Source organism: Ambystoma mexicanum, chromosome 4p, assembly GCF_040938575.1.
Source record: "Ambystoma mexicanum isolate Mex_15411 chromosome 4p, UKY_AmexF1_1, whole genome shotgun sequence".
NCBI classification, from domain to species: Eukaryota; Metazoa; Chordata; class Amphibia; order Caudata; family Ambystomatidae; genus Ambystoma; species Ambystoma mexicanum.
In genome coordinates this window covers 623,267,770-623,292,850 of record NC_090927.1, presented here as the reverse complement: position 1 = coordinate 623,292,850, position 25,081 = coordinate 623,267,770, and positions in this window count along the sequence as shown.

Genomic DNA, 25,081 nt, shown 5'->3' with positions numbered 1-25,081 from the left:
GCACAGAAGGGTTACCGGTTGGCAACAACAGGTTTTGTTTACATGTTCACTTCCAAGTCTCGGGTGGCCTTGAGACTTTCCCCTTTTGCACCTGAAATAACTCTTAACGAGTAGTGTGTCTACCAAGTGTTTTTTGATTGATATAAGTATTATCACAGGTTTAATTCTCTATCTACATAATTGTACCCCATCCCCACTTTTGCGACATTCATGCTGTGCCACCTAAACGGTTGGTAAAAAGATATCTCTGCCACTCTCCTTGCTACTTACAAAGACTCCCTTCTAGTACTTTGTACTGCCCTTCACTCTGCTAAATCATCATACTACACTCATAACCTCATACCGTCTTTACTCCCCCATCTTGCAAGCTCTCCATGACTCACCAACCAATGTACCATCCTCCTATAAACTGCTCCCAATTCTCCTCTCTAGCAACGGATGACTTTGCTTTCTACTTCTCCTACGAAATCATGAAATTATCTCTCCACCACCTTTGACACTTTTGTTCATCTGGTCCTGCTGGAGCACCTCGCTGGAACTGGCATCCCAAATGTGGTACTGGCCTGGTTTAGATCTGTGTTGGCTGACCAGTCTCAGTCACCTTCACTTCCCATTTTTCAGTCGCTTCCCTCCTCTCTCACGTGTGGTGTCCCCCAAGGGTCTGCCATCTACCCCATCTTGTTCAATGTCTATATTCATCCCCTGGCCAAACTCATATCCTCCCATGACTTAGACTGTTATTCTTATGCCAACAACATGCACAATTTGGTGTGTCTCAATCTTTCTTTGGCCGAGACTGCATCACGTTTTAGGGCATGTCTGGCAGCCATGGGAGATTGGATGAGCAGTAATTGGCTAATGCTGAATGGTGATAAGACCTAGGTGTTGGTTGTGGGCCCCCCTTCTGCGGCAGCCTTGTGGACTTTTATGTTCTGGCCACCCTCTCTGTGTCCTGTCCCCACAACGGTCTCCTTTGTAAAAGATCTTGGTATCAGAATCTCTGCCACTCTTTCAGCGGATCATCAGATTGGTGCATTGTGTCAACAAGGCCATTACAGCTGAAAGTTCTTAGGAAAGTATTGCCTTTTTGTCAGTGCATTCTAGGGCTCCTTCAGTAGCATCTCTGGTACTCATGGTCCTGGATTATTGTAATGCTCTGTGCGTGGGCCAAACAGCTTATCTTATCCGTCGGCTATGGGTGCTGAAAATGTCTTTTCTCACTAAATCCCCTCAGGGACTTCCTAACTGTCACTAGTCTATTCAGTTTTTAGTGTTCTTGCAAGATTTTGGGAAGTGTGCCTTTACAGACACCCTATTGGATTCAAGCCTCCCTATACCTAACTCACTCTCACCTCTTCCTCTCCTGCTCTTTCTTTTACTTCCCTTATTTAATTCTACCTAGTTTGCATCGCTCTTCCCTCCAATCTTCTATCCCTCTGATGTCTGTCATGACTTCTTGTGTCACCTCTCCTCTTTCGTGTTACTCCTCCCTCCACTTCACTACTACTCCTTCGTCTGTATTACTACACCCTCCTCCACACTACTACATGTCCTCCAGATGACTACTATCCCCCACATTACTACTTCCTCCTCTTCACTACTACTCTCCCCTTCCACACCACAGCAGCTTCTTCCTGTAATACTATTGATTCTTCTGCACTACCACTCCCTCCTCTGCATTAATACCCCCTCCTCTACACTACTACAACATCTTCTGCATTACTACTCCCTCTATCACACTACTACTACTCCCGCCAACTACTACTCAGCCATCCTCCTTTCCCCAGTACCATACACTTCACAATCACTTCTTACACTAACTGTTCAAATCACACTCGCCACACTACCCCAGAAATCACCTTCACACACCACTGCTCCTTCTTCTCTACTGCTGGTCTCTTGATCTTCCACCTCTTCTTCCTCTGACCTCACTCTAATAACCCACATATTCTGCTTCCTGTTAGATTATTTTATCCCACATGCCCTTCCATGGATTGGACCTCTCTCATTAGCCAATCAGGCCCTGTCTTCCCCTCCCAGGACTTGTTGTAGACAGCCAATGCTATAACTAGTGGGATAAGCCCCACCCAATTCCCTCACGCAGAACCACTTAAGAACAGCAATGGTGGCCCAGGAGTCTTGGCATTCGAGTTCATGCCAAGGGACTTGGTTTCTGTTTCCCGACCTATAAGTCCCGATGTTGCAAAGGTTTGGGCCCATCTAAAATATCACTGAGGGTCTAGGGGGTTTGTTGGCAGTGCTATGTGCTCGCCGCTGTGCTGCTGTAACTCCACAGGGTCTCCATGACCACCACACAAAGATGGTGTTCTGTGCTGCTTTCTCTCCTTCAGCCTTCCTGCACCTTGTTTCTGGAGTTGGGCAGGCTGTCCGATGGTGGTCAGGACGCGGCTATTCCTTGGTGGCATGCTGTATCCAACACAGGCTCTCGCTTTTCAGGTCCTCGTTGTTTCTTTGTTTGGACCTATTGTCAGGAGAAATAAGAAAACAGTGGAAAACATCTGGTAAAGGAGGTATGACATGTGATACAGGTGGACTGCCCAGCAATAGACTGGCACAAGGGAGGGACAAGAATTGGGGCCTCTTGACTGCCACCGTACACTTGAAGGGTAGTACTGGTTCAGGATGTCTCCCAGGTAGGCCTCCCACCTCCGAATGAGAGAGGTTCCCATCTTCTCTAGTCAAGGCAGGGGCACTGTCCTTGTGACATCTCGCACAGCACTTCTGTCAGTGCCCCCCTAAGTATCTGTTCTGGGCCTACTCTTTTTCATTCTCTACACCTCTTCCCTGTGCGAACTAAGCTCCTACTTCAGCTATCACTACCACCTCTTTGCCGATGGCACCCAGATTTTCTTCTCGTTTCCATCCTTTACTCCTGCAATCTCCTGCAAAACATCCTCAGCTGCCTCACATCCTTGAATGAAAGGATGGCATTACATTGTCTGATGATGAACTCCAACGCCAATGCTACTCTTCCATCTCTCATCTCTTCCCTCCAGTAATCCACACTTCTTCACACTTCTTCACCCACGGCTTACAACATTGGAGGTCATCTTTGACAGCTACCTCAGACTCCAACAGTTCATCATGGTCACTGCCATTGCTGTTAGAGTCAACCTGCTTAATATTTTACAAATAATATATAAATTGCCTCCACATCAACCACCACTCAGATAAAGCACTACTCTTTATTCTGGCAGTGAGTAAAGTGAACTCTCAAGCATACTCCTCCGTCTCCACCCCTAATCCTTCTCTCATCTCATTCTTGTCCTGAATGTTGCTACTCGCATCCTCTACAACCAACCCTCATCTTCCCCCACTTCTGCTCACCTCAACCTTGCTGCTGGCAACCAATGAAAAAACATTTTCTCTAAGTACCCTGGCGGATGCATATTCCTGTACTCTTCCTCTCACACTCTACATTCCTCTGCTCTCCTTGACCTCTCTGCAACTGGTGCCCCCTGAGCCTCATTAGGTATTGTGTGGGGGAAAAGGGTAATCGTGACAGGGCATGCCCTTGGTAAAGCAATGAGTAACACAAAAAGGATGGACAATCGCCAACTGGGTAACAATTTTGATGAATAACAGAGGTCTGGTATGTTTTCCAAGGTCAGGAAATTAACCTGTTTTTTAACATATTTTTTTTCAGGACGGAGAGAACACCTCCAGAGCAGAGCCGACTTTGCAGCAAGGAATTTTACAAGTACAGTGGATCCTTGGAGTGAACTATCGATCAGCACCCAGAAAAACAAGCACGACACTCGAACTGGCCCAGATCCAGGTCACCGGACTGGTCCAGCTCTGCCACAAGAAAGAGGTGGTAAAGTATTAATCACTTTCCTCGTACCAGAATTCACCCTTGGGGTTCAATAGTAATTATTTACCCCTAGAGGTGTCTAACACAGAAAAAGACTGTCCTGAAGAAAGCGACCGCAATAAATATGAGCCGCTGAAACCGGTAGACGGTAATCGCTACAGAAGATAGATACCACAGTTCACTTCTCTATTTTTGAGCGATTTTTTACCGTTCTCCACTTGTTGGATTAACAGTAAATTCCTGTAAAAGACAAATTGGAGAATGTTGTAAGTGTTGTCTTTTGTTTTGTTGGTCTAGACACAAGCTCAGAGTGATGTCCACCTGTCCTTGTGATATTCCTTGTTTTTAAAACTACAGTGGATGAGGGGCGATTCATAGTCTGTGGGCAAATAAAATTGTTCAAAACCCATTGGATATTGACACTCCCCATCATTCAACACTGGTTTTACACTTGGTACTTGTCTCTCCCCATGCACACACATAGGGGGAGAGAGGGGCGATAGGGCACTTTTGTGCAAGGCTGAATGGTTAATTACATTTAGAAGTATTTAGTTTTTCTTCTTTTTCTATCCCCCTGTTTGTAGGCAGCCCAGCAGCGCTACACAGGGACAGTGGAGTTCACCAGGAAGGGATAATTAGAATTCAAATCTTTCCCTTTTCTGTCCTCCTACACAGCCTTGTTTCTGTGGGCGTTAAAACCTACAGTAGTTCCGATCTTCAGGAACATTAAATTGTGCCCTGAACCCCGGCGATTTTATGTTGAAAAACAGGTTAAGCCCCCTGAGCCTCCTCTTACCCCTTCCTCTTCCAGCCACACTCTACTGCAATGCCCTTCCCCTAATATCAAAACTATCCATTCTCTTGAACGATTCCTGATGATAGTGAAGCACCACCTTGCATCCCGCCACCATCGTCCCCAATTGGCCCTAGTCCACCTTGGCCACACTATCCCAAACATATGTCCAGCTATAAATATGTGTATATGCATAATATAATATGTTGTAATTCTAGGTCAACATTGCATGCACTAACTATGGGCCTCATTACACGATGGCGGTAAGGGTTTACCGGTACCGGTATTTTACCGGTACCGGTAAATCCTTACCACCTTACTACGAGGTCCCTTTGCGGGTTGGGGAATTTAACGCCTGTTTTTTGCAGGCGTTAAAAACCAACCCGCAAAGGGACCCGGGGAGCTAATTACGGTACCGCAATTTGCAGTACCGTAATTAGCGCCTTCCCCATTCCCATTATGCCCTATGGGGCAAAAATGGGAATGGGGAAGGGCAATGGTGGAAGGGGGAATTACCGCCCTGCCAACCTTGGAATCGGGCGGTAATTCCCCTTTCCGCCAAGGCGGTGCCGGTATTTTACCGGTATGAACCTTGGCACTAATAGCGCCATGGTTCTCCGCCATCCGTGTAATGAGGCCCTATATCTATTTCCCGTCCATGACCGAGGTCTCTATCATTTACCTGCCACCCTCTGCATCTGGCTGCTCATTAACAGAAACACGTATTCCGTTGTAAAGGCATAATATACTAGGATTGCCTCTGATTTCTGTATTGTTTCTATGTACTTCATTTCTGGACGAAATGACACCCTGACCTTCAAAAAATGCAAAGGGAATCCCAAATGTAAACTTGCTGTTAGCATGTCCATAATGGACGATATTGACATAATTACGAGTGTGGTGGTCTGGAAACAAGCTTACTGGCACCCTTGTTTCCGGATCACCACACTACAAGTCTGCCTGCCGGGGCCGCCGCGCCCAGCAGGTCTGAACCTGCTGGGCGCAACATCCCCGGTAGGCAGAGTTGTCTTGGAAGCACTGGTAACCTTAGCAAAGGTGCTGGTGCTTCCGAGTCCCCATTCAGTCGTATGGGACTTCACGGGAATGGGGAATTGCCGAATCCCCCGCCTGACTTCCCGCTCCGGTGGGACTTGTAATGTCCCAGCGGCACCGGGAAGTGAGGCTGTGGATTCTGTGTTTCGAGGTTGGCGGCAACCCGCCAGTAGAACCAGCGGGTTATCGCCGACCTTGTAATGAGGCCCAAAGAGTCAACAAGTCCAGCAAGCAAATGAAATATATACGCGACCCAGACAAAGACATGAATGCAAACTATGTAAAATGCATGAATGCAACACACAAATAGGCTTTCGACTAAATTCCTGAGATGTGCCTTGTGGCCTACCTTACAAAAACTGAAAGTACCACCTAACTAACCCTTTAATGGCCAAAATCAGTCAATGCACGGATAATACAGCAAAAGTCCGTTATGGGCTAGGATGAAAAAAACATCATATTTCATAATCAAAAAAGGAGTCAGACAAGGGTGCGTTTTGGCCCTTTTTTATTCAAAATATTAATTTATGCTATTGCCATGATCATTTCAAATCTGGCAGGTGATGCCCCCTTTTTGAATAGCCAATCAATGGGCATTGTACTATTGGCAGACTTCGTGATTATCATGTCAAATACAGCTACCGGTCTCTTTGAACAAACAGCGCTTTTCTCAGATTTATGTAATACGAATGGCCTATTTGTTAACCACACCAAGACAAAATCAATGGAATGTTTTGGAGATTAGAAGAGAGTTAAAGCAATCGATCTGCCCATTAACAATTTCCCCACTGGAGAAGTTTCTTTCTACGATTACTTGGGCCTTAGATTTAGTAATAAGGGAGTAGGAGGTTATCTTGCCCAGGGAAGATGTGTAGAGAGTGAAATTAAGATCAATACTGCGCTAAGGTTTTCCCTTGAGCAAGGGGGACTATTGATTAAGCCAGCCCTAGCAGTCCACAAAGCAAAAGCAAAGCAAGTGTGTACTTATGGTTCATAGATTTGGGTTGTGAAATGCTAATGAAGAATGAAAACACATTTTTAAAACGCCTTTTAGGACTTCCCTGGTCTGCCCCAAATATGCTGGTTCATCATGAGTTAGGTTGGCTCTGAATGGAAGCATGAGTAGCTAAAAAGCCAGCTTAAAACTTGCTAAAACTGCACAATGAGCCGCCTTAAATATTTTTGAAATGTGCATTGTAAAATTGAAACAATATGGAATCGCACAGGTCCTATGTTAAAGACTAGTTTGCAGTAGATTGTCAAAACCACCATGTTGGAAAATCTGGAGAGGATAAACGGTAGTGTATCAGTGAACGATTATTTATTTGTTACATGGTACCAAGTAAAGGTGTTGGACAGTTGCTCATATAGTGATCAATTCTTGAATGACTTGTCTGTGAAGACTATTGTTATGTTATGTTATGTTATGTTATTTTGCATTTATATAGCGCCTTATATACCATTGGTATGGTCTGAAGGCGCTAATAGGTTGAACGCCCTTGGGAACCGAAGTTCGGGTCAGTAGAGAGAGTAGAGCGAGTTCAAAGGTGCGTGTGCGCACCAGGTATGTGTGCAGCTGGTGCAGAATTTGTGTGGTAGCTGCTTCTTAGCAGTAGGTGTGGTGGTTGAGAGATCAGGAGTATGTGTTCGCTCTGGCAGGATTTATCCAGACTGAGTGTGGCTGCGTTAGGCCTGAGGAGAACGCCTGGCTGGGGGGTGTGAAACCAGCAGTGTTTACTCAGGGTGATGGGGATTGAGCGGGAGATGTTGATATGAGAACAGTTATATCGAATGGTGTCATAGTATCTCTGTGTTCTAGTTGAGTGGTGGTGTAAAGAAGAGAGTAAGCGTGGGGTGTGGTATGATATATGCCCTTTCAAATGTTCCATGCATTCCAAAGCATATTATGTATGTCACGCACTCTAGTCCGCCTTGCGTGCTTTAGTCTATCTCTCATTCTCCAGTGTGCCCCACACATGCTCTCATGTATTCCATACGCATGCACTCCTGTCTTCCTCGCGCATGCACTCCAGTCTACCCCGCGCATATTCCCCAAAATGAACAGTTTCTTGATGTTGCACACATCGGGCCTCATTACGACCCTGGCGGTAAGGGGTTTACGCTAGCGTTAGCTGCGCCGACCCCTTACCGCCAATTCCGAGTTCCCAGAGCGCCATGGTCATTTTTCCGCCCGCTTTTTGCGGGCGTAAAAATCCATGGCGCTATGGGACCTTGGTGTTAATTACGCCACCGTAATTTACGGTGGCGTAATTAACTCCTTCCCCACTCCCATTATACCCTATGGGGCCGAAATGGGAATGGGGAAGGGTAAATGGGTCAATGGGGACTTACCGCCCCGCCGACCTCGGAATGGGGCGGTAAGTCCACCATCCGCCATGGCGTAAACGGACTTTACGCCATGGCGGAAAAGTCCGCCGATGGCGGAAAAAATCCGCCAGGGTCGTAATGAGGCCCATCCACTTTAAAAGAATACATCTCATGAAGTTAAGATTGGACATTTTATCAATTGCTGTATTAATGAAGAAGTGGAATACGGAAATATAACGTAGGGCTGAATAATATGGGTCCTTCCTTCCATTGCAAACCATTGGTTATGATGGATTCTAGGTATGCCATTGAGAGATACCTTTTAAATGCCTGGTATAGGAGAGGCAAATATTTTTTTTAAAAATCTATCTGATACTTATATCTTTAGAATTCCTTGTTATAATTTGTGATCCTGATTCTTTTTCTGGATCTTACACGTTATTTATTATATTTATGATTGGCGATGTAGCTTGTAATGTTTTTATTGTGATGAATTCTTGAAGTGAATGTGGATTTTTCCTTTTGGATTTTACTAATTGTTTATCAAACTAATGTTAGGCAATATAGCTGTACTATTTTTATTGTTATACATTTTTATGTGGTTTCTGTACACTTGTATGACAAACGTCGAAATAAAGCTGAAATGAATGAATGAATGATAAATAGACTAAATGACTTTAGCAAACACTATCTGGCAAGTGCAAGCCGCTGAATGACATACAGACTGGGCAAACTTGATTATTCACAGTTCTTTGAGTAGCACATATTATAGTTTTACCATAAAACCTATTTTAACGAAACGCTGTGACAGCAAGAGTAAGACACACAATGCAATGGAGGCACACAGGCAGACGGTGCACGTACACAGTGTTGCAAGTTAACTCAGGAAGCTGGCCCTGCTAATGTCGACGTGGAAACGAGTGCAGGAGAAAATCCTAGCTACAGAAATAGAGTATTTTCAGATTATTGCAGATTTATAAACAGCTCACTGTGCTAAAAGGACAGATTCATGTTCCGAAAACCTAGCTCACACATACACAGCATGTGACATTCACAGCTATGAGTTGCGTGGGTGCTCTGCTGGAGGAAGCCCTTTATATGGGCATGCCGTGGTAGTTTCCTGGAGAAACACTAAGCTTTTCCTGTCTATACCCAGTTACCTCCCAGTGGCAGCCGGTTTGGATGGGGTTGCACATCAATGCCAAAAGAATATAGACTAAAGACGATGCACCCATAACTTAAGCACCCAGCAGAAGAACATGCAAACTGAGCTATGTCAAAGGACCCAAAGCACTGCAAACTAATATCAAAAGGCAACATTTTCTGAATTCAAGATGATCTGTGCCACGAAATGTCTACTGCTCTTCAGGGATGATTAGTGACTGAAGCACCTCACTATTACTAAGCCCCACACTATTACTAAGCCAGCAGTGATCTCAGTCATAATAGTAAAACAGACCTTTTTTCGCTGTTTAGGGTACTGCAGGTCGAGGGCAGGCTTTACTCTGCAGGAGGGGATCTGAGATGGTATGATTGCACTGGGGTACAAAAACAGGAACGGTCAATGTACGGTTATGTAAAAATAGGATCTTTAATCACAGAGAAATCAGATTTTTAGATAAATGGCCACTCTGTGTTGGTAGGCAGGGTTGCTCAGGCATAGACCCCAGAAGCAAAGTGTGAAAGTTAATGAATGTTTTGTTTCAAGAGGTAGCGAAGTGAGTTTAAAAGTCACTAGGGTCCTTAAAAGCATGCCAGGGGGATAGAGCCACTTCAAATACCTTAAGTTCTTGTCTTTGGTGTCGACCTGGAAGTCTGGTTGCTTTCAGCACTGGGCCAGGGTCTTGTTGGTAAGCAGCAGTGCCAGCTTCCAACTTTGTAGATGCTGGAAAAGGAAGATGATGCCATGTGAGTGGTCGTGTGGGAAGGCCTGATGGCCTTGGGTGCAGAGAATGGACTTTTGCAGTGAGTTGGCTTGAGTTTCTGAAAAAGGCATAAGGATTGAGCAGCAGCAACAGCTTGGAGCGCGAAGAATCTGGTAACCAGGCAGGCAGTGTAGAGTTAAGGATTCTAGAAGACTTGGTGCATATCTGATATGACTTATCTAGGTAGAAATGCTACGGCAGATTGGTCTACAGCAAGCATATTGTTAAGGGTCCAATCATGGCTCCTGTAACAAGTGTCGTTTGCTTGCTTATGTCATACCCAGGGTGCATTGTCTGTAGAAAGTGGAAGGGGGCAGGAGGTTTGGGAGCCCTAGCAAAATCCAAAATGCTTATACCCATCTGTGGACTGAAGCTCTGCCCTGGGCTATTCTAACTCTACCCTCTTCCTCAGTCTGTCTATATCAAAAGGGCTCCAGTAATCAGCACTCTGGTATGAGGTGGCCATTAAAGTGGCAGGCCTGTCTTTGAGGCACTGGTTCCCTGGGGACCTACCAGGGAGTGTTCCTGTTATGTTATCTGGAGGAAGATGACAGCCCTTCTCAGGAGGATCATAAAGAGGGTTTCCTGAGATGGACCTAATATGGATGTTGTTGCTACCCCCAGCACGGAAAGCTTAATACACTCCAGGACCTGTCATAATGAAGTCACTGTCTACCATGCCGATAATTAAATGACATCAAACACTTGTGGCTGTATAATTGTGCAATGTCTGTAATCACCATGTCAAAACCAAGTTTACTTATATTTAGATATTAATACGAGAACAGGCTTCTAGAGCACACAGTTATGATATTTTGAACCACAATTTCAGACAGTTAAAAAGCAACCTCTACCTGTTGGAACTCTGAGTTGCTGCAGCTGTGTTCAGGAATCCACATGCTATTTGTGAACCTGCCCTGTTGCCAGTGCTGGGCAGCTGCTGGGGATGTCAAGCACAGTCACAGTAGACAGTGACAGTTTCTGCATTTTGACAAGAAGTATTATATAAAGTGGTGCCTGGGTAGTAGATCCCACTTTCAAAAGCAGATTTACGTGTATAATTGTTTGATTAAAAATCAAAAAGTACACCCTAAATTGCCCAGGTACGTTGTGACACGCACATATACTCTCCTCAATCAAAGCGTGCAGTCCGTTATGGGCGCAAGCCCACACTCATTGACTCATTGATAGCATCAATCATTGCTGGAGACATTTGTGTTGGGGGCCCTAGTGTGCCAGTGCCATGCTTAATCTTGAAACAATGGCTTCTGAACAGTAGGCATATGTTGACTGGTGTCGCCATAGCAGGCTATTTTAGATTGCAAGTGCGCAATACTTGTGATTTCACTCTTGGCCAATGTGTATTTATGCAGGCTTAAATCAATATGTAATGGAAAATAATATCAGTTTTTTTTCCCCAAGTGTGTACTGAAATCTGTGTCATGTGATACTGATAAATGGTGTCATTATGCTGGTGTGTTCCTTTTATAAAGTCTGTGTGGAATGTAGATGTGTACTTATGTAATTTAACGGATTGCCAAAATCATGTGCACTTTTGTTATGTTCCTGCTTAGTGTGAATGCCTGTACTGTTGGCATGTTTCGATGTCTGCCGGCCTACTTTTCCCAATGCTTGGTCACAGTGTCCATTTATGACATGGCTTAATGCAGGATTGTGGTTGTGCAGGTTATTGTGGAAGACCTTGCCATCACGCTCTATTTGTGTTTCTTTTCAGGGGCATAAGAGACACCCCTCTTGTGCTCTCTCTGCACGGAATACACAAGCTAATGTTGCCTGTTGGGGTGAGTGGGCACTGCTTGTTAGACTATGTAAGGGATTTACGAATCTGTGCATTTTATTGCTTCTGTGGGGCGCAGTCCACTGTTTAGCACCACCGTACTCGGTACCTATAAGTACGTGCAGAGAAAAAAGACCAAGGCGTATGAGCCATCGGTGTGGACCGCACACCCGACTGCCCAAAAATGGTTAATCTGTTTCTAAAAAGTTCCTTCTGTTTTTTAGAATCTCAATTAAATCAAGTAGAAACAATAATTTCCAACTCATTTACGTCCAATAAATTAAACCAAAAAATGGTGCTTCTTTCCAGAGTAAAGAGCAAGAAGATAGGCCTATGCATTTCGGACCATCCGTCCATGATCGCGTCAACGTGCCCTAGCTTATCAACACAAGAATCCTTATGATACGTTGAACCATCGATAATTGTCGTCAACATATTGTCAACCGTTCGTGTCATTTATCATGTCATTATTCAATGGAATGACACATAGTTCTGTATTGATTTCAGGTAAAAAGAAACATTGGCAACAATAAAAAATATTTACAGGGTGCCCACAATGTGGAACAAAACAGACAATCACACATCGCATGTAAACAAGAGATAACAAATGAATAAAATTAGTTCTGTTTGTATCAACCAATAGATATCGTGTGCTACATCTAGAATTCTCATGCTTACATGGACGGTTCCAGAAGTACTGGAACAGGAACACGACTTTTCTATACACCAGCTAATGACCATTATTGTATGCAGTGAGCCCTGCTGATTAACAGACGCCACACAGATGTTGATGGTTGGGTTTCTATTGCTGGACTACGTGTCATGGCCTGCACTGCGCATTTATTTAATATACTGGGCGTGATGATGTACATGGCATCATCTGCTTTAAAGATATATACATGCCTGCATAGCATTCCTCCTAAGGCATAAACAACAACATAGTTTAATGTTGAAGTGTACATACAGTGATATACATACAACATTGGTATATATTACAAATGAAATACACAGACAATTCGAATAGACACCTCTGTTGGATGTGTGTTGTCCTCTTTTGGTATCATGCTTCTTGAATGGTGTCCTTAGAGTTCAAATAAATATTGCCAATGTTTTCTTCAGGGCAACTTCTCTCTGCGACTACTTCAGAGTTGTTACCAGGTCGAGGCTGCCCCTCCTGTTTTGGGACATCTTCACAATCCTCTTGTGACTCAACATGGACTGGACTGCTAGAAGTGAGTTTTGCAGGTCCTTCTGGTATCGCCAATTTCTTAAATAAGTGCATATTTGCGGTGACGGTTTGTCTTAGATCCGATGCAACAATCATGGAACCTTTCTTTGTAATATCTTGACGGATGAAACTCATATGTGCAGGTCATCTTTCCCAAAGGTTTTCTGGTTCTCTGAAGCTCACTGTCCCCCACCTGGGGAGTTTGTACATGTAGTACTCTCCAAACACTTGCTCTCATGTTGAGAAAAGGTGTGGTATCCAAATAACGGATAGTCTTATCCCCTGCATACCTTTAGCTTGAAAAAACTGAATAATTCAAAAGATGATATCATTGTAACATCCATATAAATCTAACATGGATTGCACATTTATGACACATTTACAAACAATATGGGAAAAAGCAGTGAAAGTAAACCTTTTTAAACTTAGTCAAAGTTATTATTTTAGATTTGATAGATTCTCACAACACCCAATTATTGATTTACATTTTACACTTACACACTAGATCGCAATAGACTTGCTGGATACCTAAAAATATCTTTGTTGTGATTATCGAAGACTGTAAGTGGAAATTATCAAATTACATGTTTTTTATAATTGTCTTTAATTTTGTATCTGTCCGTGCTCTAAATAATATTCAGAAATACAAGTGACCAGACATTCTGCAGATGAACGTCATCAGAGCAATAATGCTAATGACGTAATCACACCGTGATTGTGCTTCCGCCTTTTTATTTTTTTAAGACAGTGACTGGCATACAGAACAATATTTTGCCGTATAAACTTGGCCTCATTCCTTGATTACCTTCTTTTGGGATGTGGTAAAAGGCCGTCTTTTTCATCCTCTTTGTCTTTTTAATGGAAGGCTGTTTAATCAGAGTATAATATGTCATTTTCATGCATTTTCTTTTAGATATTACATTCTTTTTCTTGAGTCTGTTGGGACACCCGAATGTGGAAATTAATGATGGTAACCCCTACTTATGACCACTTTTTATATTTAAAACAGCAATTTCCATGGCCAATAGTAGGAAGCACTTTGCTAGTTGCAGTGGATGTGACAAATTCCATTTCCGGATACCTAGACTATCGGTACCCTAATATGAGGAAAAGCTGATTTGCACCCGTTGATCTGAAATCCATACTCGCACATTCTCATGGTTTACAGCTTCTCGACAGTCTTTGGCTGGGAGGCCCTTGTCGTGTTGGCGATGCTGCCCAAATCCATATACGGCTTTAGATATATTAATTGACTTGATCCTCCAGCAGTCTGAACCATAACTTCTGGTGCAGTCTGGCTTTTGTTTTTGGTGTGCCTTGGAGATCTTGAGGAGCTAGCTGGATCACTTTTGGTATACCTGTCGCCATGACAATTTGTGATTCTCTTAAAAGTAATTCCCCCGGGGCTAGCGTCAACTCGCGCCTTTACTGCCACAGTTTTCCAAAGATGTCTTCTGCCACTTGGGTTCTGTGAGTCAGTGATTGGAGGAACTGCTCTATTCCCCACTCTTGATAGCTATTATGATTGAAAACCCTCATCCAGTGCCGAAGCTTTGGCAATCTCCACCAACGGCATGGCTTTTGATACAGCAGCTTCAGTGATGAAATGTACATGTCATACTATCTTCTGTCCTCCCTCGAGGTTGGTATGTGATTGACACATTGTCTTACTGCAGCTGAAGCAACCATTTCTCAATCAGTGCTGTGGCGTGTGAAGAAGGACCCTTCATTATGGACAGCAACAGCTTATGATTGTTGTTGAACGATATGGGCTTGTTCTAGATGGCTTGTTCTAGATGGAGATATGGTAACCCATAGGACGGCCAATGCCTCCCTTACAGTTTGTGAATAGCTTTTTTGGTTGGAGATAGGCAACGGATGCCGTATGCCATTGGATGCATTTGTCCTCTATGGTTCAGCTTCAAAAGAATCACTTCCAGGCCAAACAGATTGGCAACCACTACTATTTCTCTAGATCTCTTTCGATCAACAAAATGCCATTGTGACATCCCACATTAGCGCCTATTTGATGTCTTGGAAAGATGATTCATCAAGAGAAGACACATGGCAGGAGCCATCACTTTTCATGGATTGTCTGAGAGGTTCAGACAAAGAGGCTAAGTCCTTGATAAATCTACAAAAATATTTTACCATACCTAGAAAGCTTCCCACTTGCAAGGGAGTTTGCGGTGCAGATGCCTCATGGATTATTGAGCTTTATTAATGTCTGTAGAAATTCCATTGGCCTGGAATATACACCCAAGAAATTCAGGTTTGGTGTGAATAAACTCACATTTTCCCTTGTGCAACTTGATGCCTCGTGACTGGAGCCTGTCCAACACCCTTTCCAACCTTTCCACATGCTCTGCTTCTGATACCACCTACACCAGTATATCGTCACTGATATTTAGCACCCCTGATTACTTGCCATCACACTACAGATGACATGTTGGAGCACTTCCGCGGCACATGAAATGCCGTAACCTACCCTTTTGCAGTGGTACAGCCCTCAATGTCTGATGAAGGCACTACCTGATGGTAGCCAGATTCAGGTAATCAATATATGGTCACCAGGATGTTCATATCCTCTATATACACACCATAAGCAAAGTATACAATGTGAAGTGTGGAGGAGTGTGTCTTCACTGACGGTTGTTACACAAAAAGTGTGACTTGATGTTATGGAACCCAGGTTGCTCATTTGCAATGCAATACAACAGCCTTTTAATGGAATTGAAGTCGAGCCCCCCTCGCTGCCCCAAATGAACATATTCTGACCATGGTGCAACCCCCTGCAGGCAAATGGAGAAATTATGAGTAAATGTAATGTAAGTGGTCTTGAATAGCACCTGCCTGCTATGATTGGTGTCCTCGCTCGGCAATGGTCTGTATAATATAAAGGGTGTGGGGTTTATTAGTGGGACAGTTGGAAAGTCAGATGCTAAAACTGTGGTGTTGATGGGTGCAGGTCGGAACTACCCGGTTCCTGAGTGCTAATCTGCTCTCTATGGTTTAGCGGAGGAAACCTTGAAATATGTTATCTATAGGAAAGAGCCCAAGATCTTATAGACTACAGTGCTTTGGTTCTGGTTAGCTGCTCGAGTGGAGGAGTGCGACAGGACTAAAAGGGAGAGCTTAGCCGTGGCCTAGTTAGTTTTATTGTGCTAAGGCTAGGCCTGTGGTGGCCTTCTGTGGAGGGTTTGAGTGTGTAGTGTAAGGTAGTAGAGATCTTAGAACGGAGTCTGTTAGTCAGGAGAAGGCAGGGGTAGTAGACCTAACAAAGCAAAAAAATCTGCAACCCTGCACTCCTACCCCTGACCTTTTGGAGAAATATGCCATTTCTCTAGCTTCTAATGCCCCCATTTCAGCTTCCTGTATGTTGGTTAGCAGGCTAAGAGATGCTTCAAATCTTGCTCTAACGTGCTCAGGTGCTATGCTCAGTGGCCTGCTGAGACTTTTACCCTTCAAGGGCAGTTCCCATTGAGACCGGGCAAAGCATATGCAAGGCATTCATCAGAGGATTGGTTGTTGCAGGGGACAGAATCCCTGCTCATTTCATCCAGAGATCTACTTCCTTGTCTCCCACAAGCCCCAAACTCTTCTGACACAGTCAAATGATAACCCCCTCCCATGCTACCAACAGCCACAACGTGTCCGGTTTTGATGTGGTGCCATGTTTTTGGTATCAGAATGATGCTGCAACACTGCAGGGGATTCTTCATGATGAAGCGAGGTGAAGAAAAGATGGAAGGTGGAGCGTTGATTCCTCAATAGAAAACGTGCAAGTCCTTCACCTCCAAAGACAAGCCTGTTAGCTCACCCAGGCTGCTGTGGAGAAGACATCTGAGGGAAACAAATGCCTACACGAAATTACGGTCAAGTTTCACGTTCTTCAGCTAGTGATAATTTGTTGATTCACAGCCTGCGGAAGGGAGAACGGAACACGCATGGTGACAAGTGGGAGTCTCAAACATTCATCATTTGGCAACAGTTAAGGGAGATCCCTAGCTAGTGACTGTAGGAAGAAGGATGGCCAAGAACATCAAGACCTCACACTGGGACTACCTGCTTCCAGTTGGGGATGATGTTGAGCTGACACCGACAGAGAGGAAGAATCTGCCAAGGGGCTGATGACTAGGTAGCAGTAGATCCGCGCTGAAAGGCCCAAAGAGAAAAACCCTTCAATGGCTCAATCCCTAGAAGCTCCTCAAGCCACCGAGATGGTGAGACCAATGGAAGGTCAACTGGCATCTACCAAGTCCCTTTTGCAGATCAGACACTAGTGTCAGTCCCTAAACCCACAGATCCAGTTCCTACTACTAGGGAACCTTGTCCCCACCTAAATGTTCCTTGTGAGTCTAGACCTGGTCCTGATATCATCTCCCCTGTTATGCTGGGCATGGCAGAGGAAACCTTACCTTTTTTTCCACTGATAGATATGGACCAGCACAGTGCCCAAGACCAAGTCAGGTGTAATCCGTAGATGAGACCCTGGATGCTCTCTGTTGTTCCACCACGGAGAGCTGGCCTGTGAGGAAAATAAGACATGATTCATCCGGGGTCCTGTGTGGGGTTCCCATTGCCCGTTCCTTACAGTTTTCCATCCCACCTTCATTACAGCAGGTTCCTGGGAGTTCAGGGGTACTGTGGGAGGTACCTGAGATTCAAGGTACTCCACTCTGTGCCCAAATATCATTGCATGGTCTGGGTTTAAAGTGCGGTGCTCCCCTGACAGGGAGGGGAGCACAAACCTCATTGCCGTCTTGCGGCACTCCTATCACCGACGGGGGCTCGGCTCCATGGCGCTCCCCGAGCAGCAAGCGCCTTTCTTCACTGCCACCTCCTGAGCTGTTGCTGGGAGGGAGGGGGGCGTTGTGTCAATTATAAAAGAGGCTTCCGCCTGCTAGGCGGTTCACCTGGCCTCCCTGGGTCATTGCTAGCAGATGCTGGCCGATTTGAGTGTAATTTGGGGGCCCCCAAGCTTCAATCAATGCCAGGTTATAGCTGGCATACACAGCCCTGCCATAATAAATAAAGGGACTCCCCCACGCTGTTGCTGGCTTGCTGGGCTGCACCTGCCTTTAGTAGACCAGTCTGCATAGTTTGGGCTCCCAAACTGCGGCTTCCCTGCCTGCCACAGTACCATCACAAATCAGAGGAAGAGAAAGAACTACAGCAGAAAGGACCCTGAGACAGTCCTGAGCAGGCTTTTTCCAAAGTAACAGTGCACTGTATAGAGACTAATTCGCATTTTTGTAAGGACTTTCATTTCTTAAGACCTTTTTATTGTGGAAAGGACGCATTTTAGTGTTTTTGAATTCTTTTTATTAGTTATGCAGCTGCTTTAGATATAGTGTTAGTGCATATAGTATCTTGTGATTCCCCCTTTTCATATAAAACCTTGAAAACATGGTGTATTGGGAGAACATAACGAATAACTAATCAAAATATCAACTAAAGATAATATATACATGCATTCCATTGTATGCCTTTGCTTTTGTGTGCTAACGGTTACTATAACACAGTGCTTCTTCTCTATGGGTTCTCTATGGGTTTTGGGGGGATCAATCCTAACCTTTGCCTTGTATCCCACATCCACTTCCCTGAGAGGTGCACCAGGGTGATCCAGAGCTCAGGTAAGCAGGGTTTGTAGACATGTAAGAATAGGGTCCAGGGTTTAAAGTTAAGTGTCATGAAAGTATATTGCTCTGCCTGCCTAGACCTGTCTCCCATTCAGTGTGGTAAGACAATGCCCCTGCTACATTGGTGTGTTTTAGAGTGCAGGCATTTTGTTGTTGCTGAAAATGAGTGAGGGCAATGATGCTCACTGATGCTCCTGTGTATATCAATACTGGTGTGTTATTTCTGTGGGTCTTCACAGCACACGTTGGCTTTCTTTCTCGTTTTCTGCCAGCCCCTAGAACACTAGAGATGAAGAACACATTGCCCTCCTCATCAAGATCTCTCTTCTCTATCATGTCTTACGGGGCCTAAACTTGAGCCACTTTGGGGCGTTTCCTCAAAAATGAGGGCAGCTGTTTCCTTTTCACTTGCGGTACACACACCTGGCATAATAAATCACCATTGCAAAGTGTTTCAATCTTGATACACTTTGGAATAGTGATTTATTATACTACATGTGTGTCCTTTGGCAAGACATGCTCTGGTGTAAGCGAATATATTTTCCCACAAAATTCTGGACCGTGGTTGCTCAGTGGTCATGGCCCCTGAATTTGTGTTTGATTTGTGGTGTGTTTTGTGACAGCACTCGATTTGAGAGCTAAATCCATGTGGGTTGCTCTTTCTTCTGCTGGTTTCTGAGAACATCCTACCTGAAGTACCCTGGCGAGCATGATGCCAGGTTCTAAAATAATTTGTTTCCTAACTTTTAATGAAAAACAACCTGAAATAATGTGAGCTCTTACTTGATCCTCTTCAGATATTAGAGTACGTGGACATGTTAGCTGTCGCAAAGGGGTGTGATATGCAGCCAACGTTTCAACCTCTTTCTGCTTGGCAGCCAACGTTTCAACCTCTTTCTGCTTGGCATCCCTCAACATCAATCATTCTTTATCAGCATTTACTAGGGGTTGAAGTAATTCTCAAGAGCTATCTCTGCTCCGTGGTACCAACGGCTGTACCAACGGTTGTAGGATCTTAAAAGTGAAATGAAGCTTTGGACCCGCCATATAGGTAATGTTGATCTCTTTACACTGTCACTGTCTTCGCTGGTGGTATCGAAACGAATTTCTAGTCTTTCCACCCCGAGTGTCCATCTTGGGCCTTGACTTGAGGGAGCCCCAGGACATCAAACGCATCTAAAAGTATTAGAGTGCCATGCAGTCTGGCGGCTACAGCAGGCCTTATCGCTGCTCCTGCTTCGTCCTCCATGGCAGCACCGGTCGCATCTGAAGGTTACTTGAAATGGTCACATATGAAGAGATCAGATGTGAACGTTCTGCTGCCTCAAGTCGCTCTAATCAGAACATGTCACTGAGTGTGCCCGGCCTTCTATACTGTAGACATCTGGCTGGGACTAACTCTCCCTTGTTGTGTGAATGTGGACAAGTTAGAAAATGAGGCACTTGAGCACCGTAGAGCAGAGCCGTAGGGGCATGTTCTTGAAACACTCTTGCTCACCAGCGCTAATCTGGGTCAAATTGGGGCAATACCCGTTGACTTTTCACTGGATATGCAGCGTCTCCCCTTCAACGCGAGGCCATGGATTGTTAACCACTCCCTCTAGTGGTTCGCCGACACCACCCTGGCTCGATAATTATCAGTGTTGGGACCATACGTACCATTCCTCGCTACAGCGGTCGCACAAATTCGCCACCAATTTGTTATGTTCTCTCCACACCGCCTACTGAGCAATTTTGTGGGTGGGGCTGATCAACAGACACCACAGACATGTTGGCTGAGTCTCTCTTGCTGGACTGCCGCAACACGGTCTGCGTTGTCCTCTTGTTTACAAGTTGTGATGACGCACATGGCAGGCGGCATCCTCCTCAAAGTTACATACAGGCCTGCATAACAACCCCTACAACCCTTGCGGTACATGGAAGCCAGAACAAGGCCTAAGTATGTCACTACGTGATGGGCCTTTCAGGGCCTTCTCATATCATTGTTCGTGGGTCCCTTTATTTTGTGGTATGCCTCTGCTTCTCTTTGACATTAAGGGATTCTTAACGCAATGTTCTTCTAAACCGTGTTATGTTCTATTTGATGGCTTGTCACGTTATTCCCAGAACACACTACTCAGTTGAGCCCAGTCATTTTTTAAAGAAATCAGCACACGGTTAGCCAAATAATGCATTATATAGAAAACATGTATATGTGCCGCATGTTGGTCACCTACAGAATGTCAGAATTCCTGCGGGGGTCGTGTGGGGCTAAGGGGGGCATTATGTCAACTCTCTATGTTGCCCGCTTCCATCCAGGAAAGTTAGTGGGTTGCAAGTGAGGCAGAATGTAGCTGCCAGACCTTTCTCTTATTCTTCCCCCCATTGCCACTTGTTTCTACTGCTGCAATGGGTACAGCTATTGGTAATGTGTTAGGAAGGAGGGTAAAGGGAGCACGTGCACCGTAATTGCCTATTATGTACTTACTCATCTTTTATTTGTAAGTTTCTACATTATTATTTCGCAGGTTAGGAAAAGTAAAACAAATATTTAAAAAATGCAATCGTTTCTTTTTTACAGGCAGTGTAATGCAGACACTGCACCATAGAAGTATATTTCATTTACATGTAGGATTGATGTCTGCTCAAAATACTGCAGATTAAGATATTACGGAAATAGAGTAGCCAGACTTCGTAAGTGCACTTTGTGTTTTTGTGTAATACGTTTATCATAAATCAGCTTCTGAAGTGCCAGCCTCAACATCCATCAAACTGTTTTCCCTACTACATTGTATAATCTTGGGCGGCCACTATTGCCATCTGGGTGCACAGCTGTATGAATGGCTTTTCAATGTCCCATCAGGAATACATTAGAGTGAGATGTCTAATTTCTTTGTGTGCCCATTGCCTTCCTAAAATGCTGATGTACGAGCAAATGTAAGTTTTCAAATCTGGGACCTGTCAGTCAGAAAAAATGTAATACATAATCTTATACATAATTGATTTTCTGCATGTTTTCTGCTTTTTAGATTATAAAGTCAATGTTTTATGAACAAGAATGCTATTTTTCAAAATGAGCTATTTACATTGTGCATACCATCTCTAACAATATTCTAAAATAAATTGATTGCATATTGGCATTGGCTATCGGTTAAGAATATCCGTTTGCAAACAGTGTTTGTGGAGGTAGAATAAAAATCGTTTCTTTAACGCAAATGTTATTTGGGCACCGTATATCACAACGGGCAAGAGGCACATTTCACAGGAATTAGAAACAAAGTAGAACCATTAATTGTACAAGTGAAAAATGCACACACGTAATGACAATCCAGGATACAAGGCTCCGATTCCGAAGTTAGATGGTGAGAGCATTACAGCAACACAATGATAATGAGTATTGGCAAGGCCAACAGTTTGGGCGTTGGCATATGTATGCGATAGACATTTGCTAGCCATTTGTATAATTGCACTACCTGTCCATAAGACTGCAACAGCTGGCAAATAAAGTGATCATCTGGGCATATGATGGCAGTACCTGGAAAATCTAGTATATATACACAAACCACAACTGTCAGCTTTGTCGATGCTTGTTTTTAACAGGACTTCAGTGCAAGGGTCAGATATAAATCAAGTGGCTGAAGGCACACTTGATGAAGACATTTGTATGCATTTTTATTACACCAGTAGTCATTTACAGCTGCAATTAAGCCATTAACTCTCATCAGACTATTTAAAAACAACACTGCCAGGCTAAACCTTGATGTTAATGCTTGATAAAGCTAGCACAAAGAGATCGCTACAGGATGTATTTTGTGCAGGGAGAGGGCACCTGGGGAATGGCTATAGGGATTAGCCTGGCCGTGGACAGTCAATGGGCGGGTCATTTACCAAACAAAACCCACAAGCTGTGTGCTCCTTGTCATATGTCCTCTCCCTCCTACCTGTAGCCTGCTGCAATAGATTTGGCTTAGAGGTGACGCTTATGTGCCCAAACTTAAAATGGCTCGCTCTCACTGAGACATGGTTCACTGCCAGCTCTGTTACTGCTTTTGACGCTCTCCTCCCTGAGGGCTACCAGATCCTCTCTAAGCCCAGGCCTAACGGATCTGGAGGTGGAGTGGCCCTGATCTTCCCGGAATGGGTCCCTGCTACTATCATACCCACTCAGTCCTACTCTACCTTTGAATGCCTGATCTGTAAACTTGGTGTCTCTCCTATCCTCTCGCTGACTCTTGCCACCATCTATAGAACCCCTGTTCGAGTCTTCCACTTCCTTTCGGAGTGGTCTGACCTCACTGCTTCTCTCCTGGCCTCTACCTACAAGCTTCTTCTCCTCTGAGACTTCAGTAATCACCTTGACTCTCCTGATTCCGCCACTGGACTCTTCCACAGCCTCTATGACTCTCTTTCCCTTACCATTCTTCTCTCCGGTCTGACCCACTCAGCCGGACACACCTTGGATGCTCTCATCTCAGCAGACATCCCCATCTCCAACCTTCTCGCTACAACTCTCTCCTGGTCTGACCATGCCCTCCTGTCCTCTCATCTGGATCAGTTGGGTTCCCCGGCTAATCCTCTGCCCACACTGCCAGTCTCCTTCTCTGTCATTCGACTGATGAAGCAAGTGCAGTTGATGCTATTGCAGGCACTTTCATTCCCCCTCCCACTCCAGCCACTGACTCCCACAATGACAGCCCTCGCTAACCTTCACCTGTCTATCTCCAACACCCTGGATATCCTTGCCCGTCTCACAAGAATCTGCATGAAGCTTGCCTCCAAGCGCAACACCTGGTATGACTCTGACCTAGCCTCTCTGAAGTGTAAGTGCGCCTGGTATGACTCTGACCTAGCCGCTCTGAAATGTAAGTGCAGAGTTGCTGAACGGAAGTGGCTGGCTTCAAGCCCATCCACTGACAGACTGGCCTGCCACCTGCTCCAAAGGCAATAGAGACTCTCCATCCGCTTGAAGAAGAGGGCACATATCCAAGCCTGCATCTATGGGGCCACTAACAACACATTGAACTGTTCAAAATGTGCAAGGAACTTGCCAATCCTATTGCAGTCTCCATTTCTCTTTTGCCATCCCAGACCCTCTGCACTGCAATGGCCTCCCACGTAACAACCAAAACTCAGGACATCCTGTCCTCACTCTCCTTTACTCCCTTCCCTACTCTCTCACCCACTCTCAGGCCTCCCTTGGCCCCCCTTTACTCTTCCATCCTACTCTTCTCCTTCTCGCCCATAACACCGGATGAGGTCTCTAGACAAGTCCTCTGTATGAAAGTCTCCTCCAAACAGGTGACCCCCTGCTCATCCAGAACTATCAAGGACAACACTGCCTCCCTTGCTCCAGCCTTGGCTGATTTCTGCAATCACACCTTTGCCACTGGCTCCTTTCAACTACCCCTCGAGCACTCCCTTGTGCACCCTCTTCTTTAAAAGCCTTCTGCCGACCCTTCCTGCTCTGCTAACTACCGCCATATGTCCATTACCCACTTCCTGGGCAAACTCTTGGAGAATTTGGTCATCTCCCAACTGATCCACAACACTGAATCTGTTGGTTGTCTCCACAACCACCAGTCTGGCTTCAGAGCAGCAAGAGGCATGGGAACTGCTCTCCTGAACTCCTGGGAAGACTTGCTCTCAAATCTTGATTCTAACTCTCCCTCTGTTCTCTTCCTTCTCAATCTTTCCTCTGCCTTTAATACAGTCTATCATGCATCCCTTATAAAGTGGCTCTGAGATACCCTTGGCATCACAGAATTGAATTTGGACTGGTTGACCTCATGACTATCTGACCAACCATCCTGGGATCAACTGAGCTCTTTCCTCTCCTCTACCACACTCTCCACCTGTGCATCCCTCAGGGATCTATCCTCTTGCCATGGCACTTTCCATCTACCTTGCCACTCTAGCGCACTTGATCTCCACCTTCTCTCCTCACTTCTAGTGTTATGCAGATGACACGCAGATCTCCTTCAAGCTTCCATTTACTTCCTCCGCTTCTTCCTCTCTCATTCCTGACTGTTTGACTGTTATTCAGGCATGGTGCTCTGCTAATGATCTTTGCCTTAATGTCAGTAAGATTGAGATCCTTCTCATTGGGACCCCTTCTCCCTCCTTCCTTCCGACCCTCTGGCCGCCTTCCATGCGTTCCCTCCCCTCACCCTCTTATGAGGGAAAAAACATTGGCGTCATCTTTGACTCCTCTGTCTCCTCTCATCACATCGCAGACCTTGGCAAGAAAGCCCACTTTCAGCTGCACTTCCTCAGAGGAATTCTCCCTTTTCTCAGCTTCCCCCAGAAACTCCATGTCTCCAGAGCTCTGGTTCTCTCTAGCTGGATGACTGCAACAGCCTCTTCCTCAATCTGCCTTTATCCTGGCTTCACCACCTTCAACTTATCCAGAATAAGGCTGCAAGTCTTACCCATGGCTTCAAGCACAGGCACCACATGTCTGCAGCCCTAAATTCTCTCCACTGGCTCCCAGTGGCTGCGAG